The sequence below is a fragment of the Oncorhynchus tshawytscha genome, linkage group LG26 (genome assembly GCF_018296145.1).
Source record: "Oncorhynchus tshawytscha isolate Ot180627B linkage group LG26, Otsh_v2.0, whole genome shotgun sequence".
Lineage (NCBI taxonomy): Eukaryota > Metazoa > Chordata > Actinopteri > Salmoniformes > Salmonidae > Oncorhynchus > Oncorhynchus tshawytscha.
This window is the reverse complement of record NC_056454.1, coordinates 26807104-26825386: the sequence shown is the minus strand read 5'-3', so window position 1 is coordinate 26825386 and position 18283 is coordinate 26807104.

The following is an 18283-nucleotide window of genomic DNA, read 5'->3' as shown; positions in this document are numbered from 1 at the left end:
AGTAGCTATCGGCAAAGTCATAGTTAGAAAGTACCACACCACAGAGGGACTGTAAGCTGGACACAGGATCCTGTTTCCTGGCGACCATGCGCTCGGGTGTTTTCTGCTTCTGGTATTAGAGAGAGTAATAATGACCCCACCCAGATGTGCTCTCTCTCCATAGATACAGAGCACACACACACAGTCAGAATACATGCATAAACATGCTTTCATTCCATATCCAATGTGTTCATTCAATGTCACTGGCCTCCACCCAGTACCCTGCCCTGAACATTAGTCACTGTTACTAGCCGGCTACCACCCGGTACTCAACCCTGCACCTGTGAGTGTTGCTGTCACGATCGTCATAAGAAGCGGACCAAAGCGCAGCGTGGTGTGAATGCATCATTTAATAGATGACGAAAAACACTAAGTAAACTGTACAAAAACAATAAACAAATAACGACCGTGAAGCTATCATAAGAACTGTGCTGACACAAGCAACTAACATAGACAATCACCCACAAACAGTGAAACCCAGGCTACCTAAGTATGATTCTCAATCAGAGACAACTAATGACACCTGCCTCTGATTGAGAACCATACTAGGCCGAAACAAATCCCAAAATCATAGAAAAACAAACATAGACTGCCCACCCCAACTCACGCCCTGACCATACTAAATAACGACAAAACAAAGGAAATAAAGGTCCCCCCCAAAGGTGCGGACTCCGGTCGCAAAACCTGAACCTATAGGGGAGGGTCTGGGTGGGCGTCTGTCCGCGGTGGCGGCTCTGGCGCGGGACGTGGACCCCACTTCACCACAGTCTTTATCCGCCTCATTGTCCGCCTCTGTGGCATCCTAAACACGGCGACCCTCGCCGCCGACCTCGGACTGGGGACCCTAGAAATGGGTCCCGAATGGACGGGAGATTCCGGCAGCGCCGGACAGGCGAGAGACTCCGGCAGCGCCGGACAGGCGGGAGACTCCGGCAGCGCCGGACAGGCGGGAGACTCCGGCAGCGCCGGACAGGCGGGAGACTCCGGCAGTGCAGGACAGGCGGGAGACTCCGGCAGCGCAGGACAGGCGGGAGACTCCGGCAGCGCTGGACGGAGGAGCTCTGACGCCTCTGGACTGAGGGGCGGAAGCTCTGGCAGCGCCGGACAGGCAGGAGACTCCGGCAGCGCTGGAGAGGAGGAAGGCTCTGGCAACGCTGGACAGGCGGGAGCACCTGTAGGGATGAGACGGAGAGACAGCCTGGTGCGAGGGGCTGCCACCGGAGGGCTGGTGCGTGGAGGTGGTACTGGATAGACCGGACCGTGCAGGCGCACTGGAGCTCTTGAGCACCGAGCCTGCCCAACCTTATCTGGTTGAATGCTTCCGGTCGCCCTGCCAGTGCGGCGAGGTGGAATAGCCTGCACTGGGCTGTGCTGGCGAACCGGGGACACCATGCGTAAGGCTGATGCCATGTCTCCATCGTGCTGCCTCCAAATACCAGCGCCTCTCCGCCAACGCTGCCTACAGCTCTTCCTTTACCGTCCAACTCATCCTCCCATGTCCAGTCCTCCTTGCGCTGCTCCGGCTGTCACTGCCTGTCACCACGCCGCTTGGTCCTTGGTTGGTGGGTGATTCTGTCACGATCGTAGTAAGAAGCGGACCAAGCGTGAATGCGTCATTTAATAAAAACTCTAAGTAAACTGTACAAAAACAATAAACAAATAACGACCGTGAACTGTGCTGACACAAGCAACTAACATAGACAATCACCCACAAACAAACAGTGAAACCCAGGCTACCTAAGTATGATTCTCAATCAGAGACAACTAATGACACCTGCCTCTGATTGAGAACCATACTAGGCCGAAACATAGAAATCCTAAAATCATAGAAAAACAAACATAGACTGCCCACCCCAACTCACGCCCTGACCATACTAAATAAAGACAAAACAAAGGAAATAAAGGTCAGAACGTGACAGTTGCCCTATGTACATAGAGTGTTGCCCTATGTACATAGTCATTGAACACTGGTCATTTTAATAATGTTTACATACTACACAACACAACACTAAACAATACATGAATTGCACTATAACGGTGGCAAACGGTGCCCACAAACTGTTTGGGCCTACATAAAGCTGTCCAAACAGCAGTCCCAACACCTTACCACTTCTACACCTGGCTATCAGCAGAGACTTGTCTGGCAGTGAAACAGTTAATTCAGCTCATTTACTGCCTTTAAAAAAACAGAGCTGATTTGGCTCACTGAGCTAAACGACTACCGCCCCGTAGCACTCACTTCCATCATCATCCATCGTGCTTTGAGAGACTAGTCAAGGACCATATCACCCCTACCCTACCTGACACCCTAGACCAACTCCAATTTGCTTACCGCCCAAATAGGTCCACAGACGATGCAATCTCAACCACACTGCACACTGCCCTAACCCATCTGGACAAGAGGAATACCTATGTGAGAATGCTGTTCATCGACTACAGCTCAGCATTTAACACCATAGTACCCTCCAAACTCGTCATCAAGCTCGAGACCCTGGATCTCGACCCCGCCCTGTGCAACTGGGTACTGGACTTCCTGACGGGCCGCCCCCAGGCGGTGAGGGTAGGTAACAACATCTCCACCCCGCTGATCCTCAACACTGGGGCCCCACAAGGGTGTGTTCTGAGCCCTCTCCTGTACTCCCTGTTCACCCATGACTGCGTGGCCATGCACACCTCCAACTCAATCATCAAGTTTGTGGACGACACTACAGTGGTAGGCTTGATTACCAACAACGACGAGACGGCCTACAGGGAGGAGGTGAAGGCCCTCGGAGTGTGGTGTCAGGAAAATAACCTCACACTCAACGTCAACAAAACAAAAGAGATGATTGTGGACTTCAGGAAACCACAGAGGGAGCACCCCCCTATCCACATCGATAGGACAGTAGTGGAGAGGGTAGTAAGTTTTAAGTTCCTCGGCGTACACATCACTAACAAAAGGCGCAGCAGCGCCTCTTCAACCGCAGGAAGCTAAAGAAATTTGGCTTGTCACCAAAAGCACTCACAAACTTCCACAGATGCACAATCGAGAGCATCCTGTCGGGCTGTATCACCGCCTGGTACGGCAACTGCTCCGCCCACAACTGTAAGGCTCTCCAGAGGGTAGTGAGGTCTGCACAACGCATCACCGGGGGCAAGCTACCTGCCCTCCAGGACACCTACACCACCCAATGTCACAGGAAGGCCATAAAGATCATCAAGGACAGCAACCACCCGAGCCACTGCCTGTTCACCCCGCTATCATCCAGAAAGCGAGGTCAGTACAGGTGCATTAAAGCAGGGACAGAGAGACTGAAAAACAGCTTCTATCTCAAGGCCATCAGACTGTTAAACAGCCACCACTAACATTGAGTGGCTGCTGCCAACACACTGACTCAACTCCAGCCACTTTAATAATGGGAATTGATGGAAATTGAAGTAAAATATATCACTAGCCACTTTAAACAATGCTACTTAATATAATGTTTACATACCCTACATTACTCATCTCATATGTATATGTATATACTGTACTCTATATCATCTACTGCATCTTTATGTAATACATGTATCACTAGCCACTATAAACTATGCCACTTTTGTTTACATACCCTACATTACTCATCTCATATGTATATACTGTACTCGATACCATCTACTGCATCTTGCCTATGCCGTTCTGTACCATCACTCATTCATATATCTTTATGTACATATTCTTTATCCCTTTACACTTGTGTGTATAAGGTAGTAGTTTTGGAATTGTTAGGTTAGATTACTCGTTGGTTATTACTGCATTGTCGGAACTAGAAGCACAAGCATTTCGCTACACTCGCATTAAAATCTGCTAACCATGTGTATGTGACAAATAAATTTGATTTGATTTGCTTAAACAAAAGTTGTTTCTAATGACAATTGAGGGGACCACAAGCAGATAAGAGGCAATCAGTCATTTCAATTAAGACATTAATGAGTTAGCTAGGGTGGACGTAGTCAATATAACTATTTGTTCAGCACTTTTGAAATGTACAGTGACAAAATTCAGGACATTGGCCGTTCTCATAGTATTCTCCCTGTACACCAAGTCAGAACCGTAGGAAAATAAAGGGGGCATATAAGCAGACAATGAAAGCTCTTATATTCAATGATTACATTTCTCTAAAACAGATTGTAGGATACATGTGCACCACCAAGTCAGAACAGTAGGTGAAATTAAGAGGGGAAATTAGACAAAATGATTAAGGTGAGGCACATGGGCTACTAACAGCTTACAACACAACACACACTTAGTATTACTTTCTTAGCTACAGTATACATATCTCCCTGGCATATTACATCATTTATGCAGCAGCATACAATACATTTTTGCACTCACCTTGTTGTGCTGTGCTCACATGAACAGGAAGGTGGCACGGCAGTCCTTCGTGGGCAAATTTTGTCATCAAACTTTGTTATCAAAGTCTTGTATTCTCTAGATTGATGGTGCTTTCAAACAACTAGGAACTATAAAAAAACAAAATTGAATTATGATGACGTCAGTGATCTTCAGGCCCGAGTTCCCGACTTACAATTCCGTTCAAAACGTATTTCCCAGTCGGAGATAATTTTTTACCAAGTTCCCCATTGTCTTGAACTCACTGAAGTCAGATTTCCAACAGTTGTTTTGAGCGCGGCAGAAATCATGCTGGATTGACAGCATGGCCAATGTTAAATGTTTATCATTTTAAGCTTCGAAAAGAGACCCTTAAACCAAGAATTGGACCACACACCCATTCCACTGAATAGCAGGCTAGTGATTGCTTTGCAATGTTTGCAGTTAGCCACTAATTCCTTCCAAACCACTCAATGTTGAATTTGCGATTTCCAACTTGTTGTGTAATGTTTATGTCCAATGGCCGAAGAGCACCGATACGTTTTATCTATAATTTCTCTTCATTATTTCTCTTCATATGACAAAGACTAAAAAGGATTTGCCAGTAGATTGTCGACTTGATTCATGATGATGACTGCTAGCTAAGATTTTGAAATCAGTCCAATGAAAGCTACTGTAGATATAACGTGATTTGACGTCATTTTATCTGTGGCTAATGACCTTGAGCCTTCTTGGATGGACACTTCGAATGTAACTCTATGGCAGCACCAAAGGGGCTTGAATTTTTGAGCTCTACCCTTAGATTTGGCGGGAAGTAGTTTCCCCATGAGTGACAGAGCACTGAGCCAATCATGGCCAACTAGAGAACATTACCAACCCCTACGCTCCGTTTAGTTTTTATCCTGGAAAAACTCCCCAGTTCTTAATGATTAAAAGCATACCCATAACATGATGTAGCCACCCCTATGCTTGAAAATATGGAGAGTAGTACTCAGTAATGTGTTGTATTGGATTTGAACCAAACTTAAGACTTTGTAGTCAGGACAAAAAGGGAATTCTTTGCCACATTATTTTGCAGTATTATTTTAGTGCCTGGTTGCAAACTGGATGCATGTTTTTGCACTATTTGTACTCTGTACAGGCTTCCTTCTTTTCACACTGTCTATTAGGTTAGTATTGTGGAGTAACTACAATGTTGTTTATCCATCACAGCCATTAAACTCTGTAACGGTTTTAAAGTCATCATTGGCATCATGATGAAATCCCTGAGCAGTTTCCTTCCTCTCCAGAACCTTATTTAGGAAGGACACCTGTAGCTTTGTAGAGACTGGGTGTATTGACACACCAGCCAAAGTGTAATTACGACTTTCACAATGCTCAAAGGGAAATTCAATGTCTGCTTTTTTTGTTTATCCATCTACCAATAGGTGCCCTTTGTGGGGCAATTGAATACTTCCCTGGTCTTTGTGGTTGAGTCTTTGTTTGAAATTCATTGCTCGACTGAGGGACCTTATAGATAATTGTATGTGTGGGGTACAAAGATGAGGTAGTCATTTAAAAATCACATTTTTACTCCTGGGGCAGCAGGGTAGCCTAGTGGTTAGAGTGTTGGGCTAGTAACCGGAAGGTTGCAAGTTCAAATCCCTGAGCTGACAAGGTACAAATCTGTCGTTCTGCCCCTGAACAGGCAGTTAACCACTGTTCCTAGGCTGTCTTTGAAAATAAGATTTTGTTCTTAACTGACTTGCCTAGTTAAATAAAGATAAAATATATAAAAAACATTATTACTCCTGAACTTCAACTTGTGTTTGCCATGACAAAGTGATTGAATACTTATTGACTAAAGACATTTCAACTTTTCATTTTTAATGAATTTGTACAAATTTCGAAAAACATTATACCACTTCGACATTATGGGGTATTGTGTACAGGCCAGTCACACAAAAATCTCAATTGAATCAATTTTAAATTCAGGCTGCAAGACAACAACATGTGGAAAAAGGCAAGGAGTGTGAATACTTTTTGAGGCACTGTACATACAATGCATTCGGAAAGCATTCAGACCCCTTGACTTTTCCACATTTTGTTACGTTACAGCCTTATTCTAAAATGGTTTAAATTGTTTTTTTTCTCTCATCAATCTACACACAATACCCCATAATGACAAAGTGAAAACAGGTTTTTAGAAATTTGGCCAGACGGAAGTCACTCCTTAGTAAAAGGCACATGACAGCCCGCTTGGAGTTTGCCAAAAGGCACCTAAAGGACTCTCAGACCATTAGAAACAAGATTCTCTGTTCTGATGAAAGCAAGATTGAACTTTTTGGCAGTGATGCGTGGTGGTGGCAGTGTCATGCTGTGGGGATGTTTTTCAGCGGCAGGGACTGGGAGACTAGTCAGGATCGAGGGAAAGGTTGAACAGAGCAAAGTACTGAGAGATCCTTGATGAAAACCTGCTCCAGAGCGCTCAGGACCTCAGACTGGGGCGAAGGTTCACCTTCCAACAGGACAACCACCTTGGTACACAGCCAAGACTACACAGAAGTGGCTTCGGGACAAGTCTGTGAATGTCTTTGAATGGCCGAGCCAGAGCCCAGACTTGAATCCCATCGAACATCTCTGGAGAGACCTGAAAATAGCTGTGTAGTACACTCCCCATCCGACCTGACAGAGCTTGAGAGCGTCATGCCCAATAAGACTCAATGCTGTAATCGATGCCAAAGGTGCTTCAACAAAGTACTGAGTAAAGGGTATGAATACTTATATGTCATATTTCAGTTTTAATTGTTTTACATTTGCAACGTTTTCTAAAAACGTGTTTTTGATTTGTCATTATGGGGTATTGTCTGTAGAGGTGAAAAACAATTTAATCAATATTAAAATGAGGCTGTAACGAAACAAAATGTGGAAAAAGTCAAGGGGTCTGAATACTTTCCAAATACACTGTATTCAGTTGAAGTTTACATACACCTTAGCCAAATCCATTTAAACCCAGTTTTTCACAATTCCTGACATTTAATCCAAGTAAAACTTCACAGTTTTCAGGTCAGTTAGGATCACCACTTTATTTTTCAAGAATGTGAAATGTCAGAATAATAGTAGAGAGAATTCTTTATTTGAGCTTTTATTTCTTTCATCACATTCCCAGTGGGTCAGAAGATTACATACACTCAAATCGTATTTGGTAGCATTGCCTTTAAAAATTGTTTAACTTGGGTCAAACGTTTCAAGTAGCCTTCCACAAGCTTCCCACAATAAGGTGGGTGAATTTTGGCCCATTCCTCCTGACAGAGCTAGTGTAACTGAGTTAGGTTTGTAGGCCTCCTTGCTCGCACATGCTTTTTCAGTTCTGTCCACATATTTTCTATAGGATTAAGGTCAGGGCTTTATGATGGCCACTCCAATACCTTGACTTTGTTGTCCTTAAGACGTTTTGCCAAAAGTTTGGAAGTATGCTTGGGGTCATTGAGGGTTAGGTGGTTAACAGTCTAATATTGTCTATTAATGTTGAAAGAAACTAACTATAACTTGTTTTAGGGACATGGGGATAAGTTTAGAGTTCATTTTTGTCAAGTTGAATGGGAAGAACACGACAGAAAGACAAGAGTAGACAAAATATCTAAGTCTCACAGAAGACGGCAGACATGCTAGCTAGCCACAACGAGAACCAGAGCAGCATGGATACACAAGAAACTGCAATCTCAAGCAAGAGAATGAACAAAGCTGACCAGGATGAAATCCTTGCAACCTCTTTACCTCAGACCCCATTTAAAAATCCACCAGTGAAAAAAGTAAAAGACGACATGTCTGAACTTTTCTCTGAACTTATTCACAAGTTTAAAGGTGACGTTCTAGATTCCACATCTTCACAAGACGGGAGATGGGTCATAGTAACTGTTAAATTTGACAATGCTATTTTCATCATCTGAAATGTATATGGACATAACTCACATGCTCATAATAAGACCCCTTTTTACCCAATTTACCAGGAAAGTACAGGATTTAAGCAACAAAGAAAATAAATATAAATATTCAAATTATTTCGGGTGATTTTAATGAAACATCTGATGCATCTGCTGATCGTTTTCCTCCTAGAACGAGTCAAAGCCCTCAAATTAGCAATATTATCACTACATTATGCAAGGATCTCTGTGTTGAGGATGCCTGGCGTTATTTGCTAAGGGTTATACCTGGACCAACAAAACTATGTCACGTAAATCTAGAATAGATTTCTTCCTAATTTCCCCTTTTTTTGTTACAATTTGTTATAGATGTAGATTATCAGTTGGCTCCCTTTTCTGATCATCACTTGATTTCCCTGAATTTACAAGCTACTAAAAAAGTATTTGAGGATTCTGGGAATGAAACAACACACTTCTTAAAGATACTACTCTCATTGAAAACATCAAATCATTAGCTAAAGATATGTTTGCAAAAAAAGACTTGGGTCATAGAAGTAGATTGGAATTTTTTCAAATATGAAATCAGAGTGGTAGCCATTAAACGTGCCAAAGAGCTGATGCAATTAAATAAAATTAGAGAAAAGGAGATGGTGAGGAAGCTTGAGAGTTTTCTAAAGAAATGTAATCTATTTGAAGAAGAGGAGTCTGTGTTCAGGTCTTTACAACTAGAATTAGAACAGCTTTACACGGATCTGGCAATGGGTGCCTTTGTAAGGTCAAGAGCAAAATGGATTGAAGAGAGGGAAAGAAACACTAGTTACTTTTTTGCACTTGAAAAGAGAAACCACAAAGGAAATGTATAACTGCACTCAAAATTAACGATATTTTATGCAAAGATCCCATTACAATATCATTATTTACAGCTCTCAATTTCAGGAAGATGGTTGTGAAAGCTACGTTTGCCGCTTTCAGAAGTATGTCCCTGTAATTGAGGATGATTTCCACTCAGTTTGCGATTCACCTTTGACAATTGAAGAAATTAGAGAGGCTCTGAATTCAATGAAAAAAGGGAAATCACCTGGCCCTGATGGCCTGTCAGTTGAATTCTATAGACAGTTTTGGGAGTTACAATAAGACCTGATTTTACATTTTTCAAGATTGCATTAAAAGTGGGGAAATGATCTCCACTATGAAACAGGGCCTTATTTCATTGATTCTGAAGCCCGATAAAGACTCTTCTCTCATTGACAATTGGAGACCAATTACTTTATTAAATATTGATTACAAATTGATTGCTCTGGTTTTTGCCAATAGATTAAAGAAAGGAATAGATACCATTATAAATGAGACTCAAACAGGATTAATCAAGGGCCGTCACATAAGCTCTAACATTAGTTTAGTCTTGGACCTTTTAGATTATTCAGATGCAATAGACTCAGATGCGGTTGTCTTTTTTGGACTTCTGTAAAACTTTTGACACAATTGAACATGAATTTCTCTTTAGGTCTCAAACTTTTTGGATTTGGTGAAAATTTTATGAAAGTAATTTGTATGTTTTACAAAGATATAAATAGTTCTGTGTTACTAAACCTTAATATTTCCTAAAGATTCAGTATCAACAGAAGTGTACGACAAGGATGCCCAATTTCTCAATTTTGAATCATTTTGGTTGTGGAACTTCGATCTCTAGATATTGCTATAACTGCATTTTGTATTGCATCAGGATTAAAATGTAATGTTTCTAAATGTGAAATGTTATGTTTATTTGACTCTGATGATAAAGAAATAGAAAATATTCCTGTAAAGGACTGTGTTAAATATTTAGGAATACATCTGTCAAAAAACACAGACAAGATTTGAATTTCTCTCCTAAAATTAAGAAAACCAAAAATATCTGTAATAATTGTCTACAAAGAGATGTTTCTATACTTGGGAGAGTACTTCTGTCCAAGGCAGAGGGACTGTCTCGTTTTGTGTACCCCTCATTATCGTTATGTGTAAATTATGCTACTTGTAAAGAGATCAATAAGACCTTTCTTGACTTCATCTGGAAAAATAAATCTCACAAACTAAACAAGTCAATCCTTTCTAACAAAAGAGCTGAAGGCAGTCTAGAAGTGTTGCATTTTGTTGACATAAATAACACTTTCAAGATAAACTGGTTGAAAAGATGCTTGATCAATACTTATTCAATATGGTATTTCATTTCAAATAATGTGTTTAATATGTTGGGAGGTCTTCAATTTTTACTGAAATGTAATTATATTCCTGAAAGATTACCTGCTAAATTGGCTAGGTTTCACCAACAAGCTTTAATGGCCTGGAAAATATGTTTCCTGCACAATTTTTCCCCACATAAAACTCTTTTGTGGAATAATTCAGACATAACTGTAAGGAATAAGTCATTGTTCTACCCCAGCTGGCATGAGAGGAATATTGACTTTGTTCTTGATGTTGTCGACAACAAAGGTAATATTCTCACAACATAGCATTGAATGAGATTCCAATACCTTTCAGAGAGTTTATTTCTGTGATCAAAGCCGTTCCCAGTGGTCTAACTACACTAATGAAAACTCGTCTTAGCTTTGGTAATGATCACAAAGTTTATCCAGAACTCAGATTGGAAGGCGTGGGCTTACTTGAGAAATCTTGTTGTAGTAAATGTATAAGACAAATTCTTCATTTAAAAAAACAACTTATACAGAGAGGAAAGTTTTTCTGGAACATGCTTATTCCTGACATTGCCTGAAAAAAATGCATTGTTAAGGCCTTGCAAATATTGTATACCAAACTAAGTTAAGGAAGTGCACTTAAATTTTTTTTTAAAAAGAAACATTTTCCATGTGAATATCTGTCCTAAAATTAAGAAAACCAAAAATGTTTTCAATAATTTGCTACAAAGAGATGTTTGTAGATCTATGATATCCAATTTTGTGGCTATTGATGATATCTGCATTTTCTGTGGAAAGAAGGGGAGAATCTGTCTCACTTGTAAATTTGTGTCAGAATTTTGGGAAAACCTTGCAAAATACTTATTTACCATTATGAACACTGCCTATGTTTTTGACATGAAAGATATAATATGTTACTATTGCAATGATAACAAGACCATTGAAACGATTGTGAATTTTTTAAATTCTTGTTGTCAAATCCTTCATACATAAACAAAAATTCCAAAATTCTATACCAAAGTTATTCTTTTTTTTGATTGAATTTAACTATTTTATTAAAAAATTAACCCTAGTGAAAAATAACAAGAATTACATTTTCCTAAATCATTACAGAATTTAAGATTTTTTCAGAGTGATTACAATTGCACTAGAATTGTTTTTTTGTTGTTTTTTCCCCCATTATTTTCTCATTAATACCTGCGTTCTGTTTTGTATGATGTAAGAATGTAAATTGTTGATCTGTATTTAAAAAATAAAATAATAAATAAATAAATAAACACGTAAAAAAAAAAACATGACATAATTTTCTGGAATTTTCCAAGCTGTTTAAAGGCACAGTCATCTTAGTGTATGTAAACTTCTGACCCACTGGAATTGTGATACAGGGAATTATAATGGAAATAATATGTCTGTAAACAATTGCTGGACAAATGACTTGTGTCATGCACAAAGTAGATGTCCTAACCAACTTGCCAAAACTATAGATTGTTAACAAGAAATTTGTGGAGTGGTTGAAAAACAAGTTTTAATGACTCCAACCTAAGTGTATGTAAACTTATGACTTCAACTGTATATTTATATTCCGGACTCTGACATTGCTCATTATAATATTTCTATATTTCTTAATTCCTTTATTTTTATTTTGGGTATTTGCATATATTGTTTTGCATTGTTAGGTATTACTGCACTGTTGGAGCTCGGAACATAAGCATGTCGCTACACCCGCAATAACATCTGCAAATATGTGTATGTGACCAATACAATTTCATTTGATTTTATCCCTTCGATCCCAACTGCGTAATCATTACATTAGTACCTACATCAACAATATTGAAACACATAGAATACTGAGAGCTTCTGAGAATAGCGTTCATCGACAAAGTGAATATAGTAGTTGAGTGGTGTGCATTAGACACCCACCCACTGCTAATATGCTATAGTTGCGGTTGAGCTGGTGTTGAGTCATCTATCTTGTCAATATGGTTGCTCTTTCTTCTTTATTGTCTATATTTCCTGGTGTGACCTCATGTCTACATGAAATTGTTCATTTTCATGACAGCGTATTGGGTCAATTTCTCCCCTGCATTTCCTCACACATGATTTTCCTGATTGTGTAATAAGCGTCTCCGATTCCCCTGTATTTTCTCCAACGTGTCCTACCAAAACAAAACCTCCTTTGAGCATGTGTGACCTTTTTCCTGGGGTAGATCGTATCTCTTTTCTTATTATTGCCAAGCTGACATAGTAACAGCAGGCAGTACTGTACCTGTATACTGTGTGTCACTCGTGATGATTTACACTGAATAAAACATTAGGAACTCCTTCCTAACATGCTGACCATATCAAATCAAATCAAATTGTATTTGTCACACGCGCCGAATACAACAGACCTTAGAGTGAAATGCTGAATACAACAGACCTTAGAGTGAAATGCTGAATACAACAGACCTTAGAGTGAAATGCTGAATACAACAGACCTTAGAGTGAAATGCTGAATACAACAGACCTTAGAGTGAAATGCTGAATACAACAGACCTTAGAGTGAAATGAAACTTACAAACCCTTAACCAACAACGCATTTAAAAAAAGTGTTAAGTAAAAAATAGACAAGAAAAGGTTACAAATAATTAAACAGTAGCAGTAAAATAACAATGGGATCAAATCAAATGTATTTATATAACCCTTCGTACATCAGCTGGTATCTCAAAGTTTTGTACAGAAACCCAGCCTAAAACCCCAAACAGCAAGCAATGCAGGTGTAGAAGCACGGTGGCTAGGAAAAACTCCCTAGAAAAGCCAAAACCTAGGAAGAAACTTAGAGAGGAACCAGGCTATGAAGGGTGGCCAGTCCTCTTCTGGCTGTGCTGGGTGGAGATTATAACAGAACATGGCCAAGATGTTCAAATGTTCATAAATTACCAGCATGGTCAAATAATAATAATCACAGTAGTTGTCGAGGGTGCAGCAAGTCAGCACCTCAGAAGTAAATGTCAGTTGACTTTTCATGGCCGAACATTAAGAGTATCTCTACCACTCCTGCTGTCTCTAAAGAGTTGAAAACAGCAGGTCTGGGACAGGTAGCACGTCCGGTGAACAGGTCCGGATTCCATAGCCGCTGGCAGAACAGTTGAAACTGGAGCAGCAGCACGGCCAGGTGGACTGGGGACAGCAAGGAGTCATCATGCCAACCAGCAAGGAGTCATCATGCCAACTGATTGGCAAGGCAATATACAGTGGGTACCGGTACAGAGTCAATGTGCAGGGGCACCAGTTAGTTGAGGTAATTGAGGTAATATGTACATGTAGGTAGAGTTAAAGTGACTATGCATAGATAACAAACAGAGAGTAGCAGCAGCGTAAAATAGGGGTCTGGGTAGCCATTTCATTAGCTGTTCAGGAGTCTCATGGCTTTGGGATAGATGATAAGAAGCCTTTTGGACCTAGACTTGGTGCTCCGGTACCACTTGCCGTGTGGTAGAAGAGAGAACAGTCTATAACTAGGGTGGCTGGAGTCTTTGACATTTTTTAGGGCCTTCCTCTGATACCGCCTGGTATAGATTTCTTGGATGGCAGGAAGCTCTTAAAGTAATGATGGACTGTTGTTTCTCTTTGCTTATTTGAGCTGTTCTTGCCATAATATAGACTTGGTCTTTTAACAAATAGGGCTATGTTCTGTATACCCCACTACCTTGTCACAACACAACTGATTGGCTCTAACGCATTAATGTAACATAGACACTGGGAGTTGAGAAGCAGGTGGTAAGTTTAATATAACAACAAACAACGTAGGAGTAGCATCAAGACATGAACAAACAGAAGCAATACTGCCTGGGGAAGGAACCTAAGGGAATGCCAGATAAAGGTGAGGTAATGAGTGAGGTAATGGAGAACAGGTGTGCTTGATGATGAAGCACAGGTGCGCGTAATGATGAAAGCCAGGTGTGCGTAATGATAATTCCCAGGACCGGTGGTTAGTAAACTGGCAACGTTGAAAGCCGGAGGGGAAGAGCGGGAGTAGATGTGACAATTAAGGAAAGAAATTCCACAAATGAACTTTTAAAAAGGCACACCTGTTAATTTAAATGCATTCCAGGTGACTACCTCATGAAGCTGGTTGAGAGAATGCCAAGAGTGTACAAAGGTGTCATCAAGCCAAAGGGTGTCTAGTTTGAAGAATCTCAAATATAAAATATATTTTGATTTGTTTAACACTTTTTTAATTACTACATGATTCCATATGTATTATTTCAGAATTTTTATGTCTTCACTATTATTCTACAATGTATAAAATAGGAAAAAATAAGGTGTGTCCAAACTTTTGACTGGTACAGTATGTATGTTGTCTGTTAAGGACTGTGTGTTCGCAGACATTATGCCAAACATACCTTCCCACAGGTTCCATTGTTCACTGAGATCCCTTCTATATTCTACTCAGACGTGAATTATTTGTACTGGTAATATACAGGGCATTTGGAAAGTATTCAGAACCCTTGACTTTTTCCACATTTTGTTACGTTACAGCCTTAGTCTAAAATTGAGTAAATCGTTTTTCCCCCTCATCAATCTACACCCAATACCCCATAATGACAATTGCAAATGTGTTTAAAAATATATGTATGTTTATAACATTTACATAAGTGTTCAGACCCTTTACTCAGTACTTTGTTGATGGACCTTTGGTAGTGATTACAGCCTCGAGTCTTCTTGCCATGACACTACAAGCTTGGCACACCTGTATTTGGGGAGTTTCTCCCATTCTTCTCTGCAGATCCTCTCAAGAGCTGTCATGTTGGATGGGGAGCGTCACTACACAGCTAATTTTCAGGTCTCTCCAGAGATGTTCGATTGGGTTTAAGTCTGGGCTCTGGCTGGGCTATTCAAAAACATTCCCTACGGTGAAGCATGGTAGTGGCAGCATTGTGCTGTGGGGATGTTTTTCAGTGGCAGGGACTGAGACTTCTCCCGAAGCCACTCCTGCTTTGTCTTGGCTGTGTGCTTAGGGTCGTTATCCTGGTGGAAGGTGAACCTTCGCCCCAGTCTGAGGTCCTGATCGCTCTGGAGCAGGTTTTCATCAACAATCTCTCTGTACTTTGCTCCATTCATCTTTGCCTCGATCCTGAGTAGTCTCCCAGTCCCTGCCACTGAAAAACATCCCCACAGCATGATGCTGCCACTACCATGCTTCACCGTAGGGATGGTGGCAGGTTTCCTCCAGATGTGATGCTTGGTATTCATGCCTGAGCATTCAATCTGTGTTTCATCAGACCAGATAATCTTGTTTCTAATGGTCTGAGAGGCTTTATGTGCCTTTTACTGAGGAGTGGCTTCCATCTGGCCACTCTAACATAAAGGCCTGATAGGTGGAGTGCTGCAGAGATGGTTGTCTTCTAGAAGATTCTCCCAACTCCACAGAGGAACTCTGGAGCATGTCAGAGTGACCATAGGGTTATTGCTTCCCTTCCTGACCAAGGCCCTTCTCCCCTGATTGCTCAGTTTGGCCGGGCAGACAGATCTAGGAAGAGTATTGGTGGTTCCATACTTCTTCCATTTAAGAATGATGGAGGCCACTGTGTTCTTGGGAACCTTCAATGCTACGTACATATTTTGGAACCCTTCCTCAGATCTGTGTCAATCCATGGCTTGGTTTTTGCTCTGACATACAATGTCAACTGCGGGACCTTATATAGACAGGTGTATGCCTTTCCAAATCATGTTCAATAAATTGGATTTACCACGGGTGGACTCCAATCAAGTTGTCGAAACAGACGGCTGTGTTTGTACAGAGGTTGACACCCACATAATCAAGTCCTGAGAAGTAGAGAGACAGAAAGAAAAAAGAGAGAATGAAAGGTAATGACATAGAGAGAGAGAGAGAGAAAGAGAGAGAGAGACAAAGAACCAGTGTGAACTATATCATCTGTTTGATAAAGCTCCTGGAAAAGGTATTCTTCCTAGTGTCTAATAATATCACTGACAGACGGTGCACACAACTGTCTCTGTTCATTACTGTGATTAGGTGCAATATCTGCCAGTTGCTGCAATGATAGCCATTAGTTTGTTAGACCAGTCAAAGGAGGTAAGCAGGACTAGCCAGACCAGTGGCGGTCGGTGACGTTTAAGACATGGCAGGACAAATAGTTTTTTTTTCATGTGCATGGAGTTATTTCTACTACAGCACATTGGATGACTGTCATTCATATTCCATTCAACCAGCTCAATGTTACATTGATAGGTTTAGGCTACTACATGATACTAAAATTTTCCCTGTACCCTTCATGAGGTTGCTACAACCTAGCCTATGAATGAAAGTTTACAGAGTAGGTGCACAGGTCGAGGACAAATGTAATAATCGAGGTGACACACATTCAATACCGCCTTCCACACTCTTGCCTGCATCTAGCTGATCTTGGGTGTAATCATTTGTCCAACAGTTGCAAAAGATAGTATCTATTGGACGAATTCAGGTATGTTTATCCCCGTTTCATTCCGAATGCTTCCGTTTAAGAAGAATCGGCAGAATGAATACACCCCTGATCACACACAAACACTGTTCACGTCCATAGCAGCAACATACAAACAGCATGATCTGCTCGTTGTATAATTCCTTCTCGCATCTACTTGCTCTCCTCCTCTCACCTTTTCCCTTCATTTGTGGACTTCAGTGCATCAGCTGTCTGTGACCAGGCGAAAAAATTTACAAGCCAAACCTTCATATCCTAACTGCTAACTGCTACACACAGGGTTCATCGTTGTCACCATATTAGCTAACATCATAGTCAACAGAGCTACTAGAATTAACGCACTAGTAAACCCACTACAATCATGCAGTACACTGTACAGTCAGCAAGCAGTTTAGCAGTTACACCGGCGGGGCCTGGCAGCAATAAATTAATAATACGTAAAGCTTACCTTGACTTAGAAGAGTTCAAGTGTTGGATAGCCATAGCCAGCTAGCTCACATTGCATCCCTCTCTGTTTGAGACAGCTGTTTGAGTGTGAAAAAATACAACTAAATATAGCTAGCTCTGTCTCTCTCTCTGTTGCTCTTGCTTCATTTTTTAAAGAAATGAATTTGTTCAAAAACTGGTCAACTATTGTCTTTCTCTCTCTTTGAGTGAACTACTCACCACATTCTATGCACTGCAGTGTAAGCTAGCTTATATTTTCAGTACCAGAGTCATTCTCCGATCCTTTGATTGGGTGGAAAACATGTCAGTTCATGCTTGCAAGAGCTCTGATAGGTTGAAGGACGTCCTCTGGAAGTTGTCATAATTACTGTGTAATTCTATGGAAGGGGGTGAGAACCATGAGCCTCCAAGGTTTTGTCTTGAATTCAATGTACCTTGGGGGGATGGAAACTAGCTGTCCTCCGGCTACACCATGGTACTGCCCTACAGAGTACTGGTGAGGCTATTGTAGACCTTCATTGCAAAACAGTGTGTTTAAATCAATTATTTGGTGACATTAATATATTTAGTATAGTTTAAACTAAAAAGGTTTTTTAAAAATGTTTCACTATTTTTATTTTTATGAAATTCACTGAGGAGGATGGTCCTCCCCTTCTTCTTCTGTGGACCCCCCACTGAACCAGACCCATTTGATAACAGCTTTATAGGGGCTAGAACAGACACGCATAAACACACACATGCACACACTCACACATGCGCACGCACGAACAGCCGCACACAAACACACACGCTCAGTTCTCACACACATACACATGCACAATCATCTTGTATCCTGTAATTATGTCTCTGATTCTTGGCGTACAAGTGGAAATTAAAAATGAATGAGTGTGTGTGTGTGTGTGTGTGTGTGTG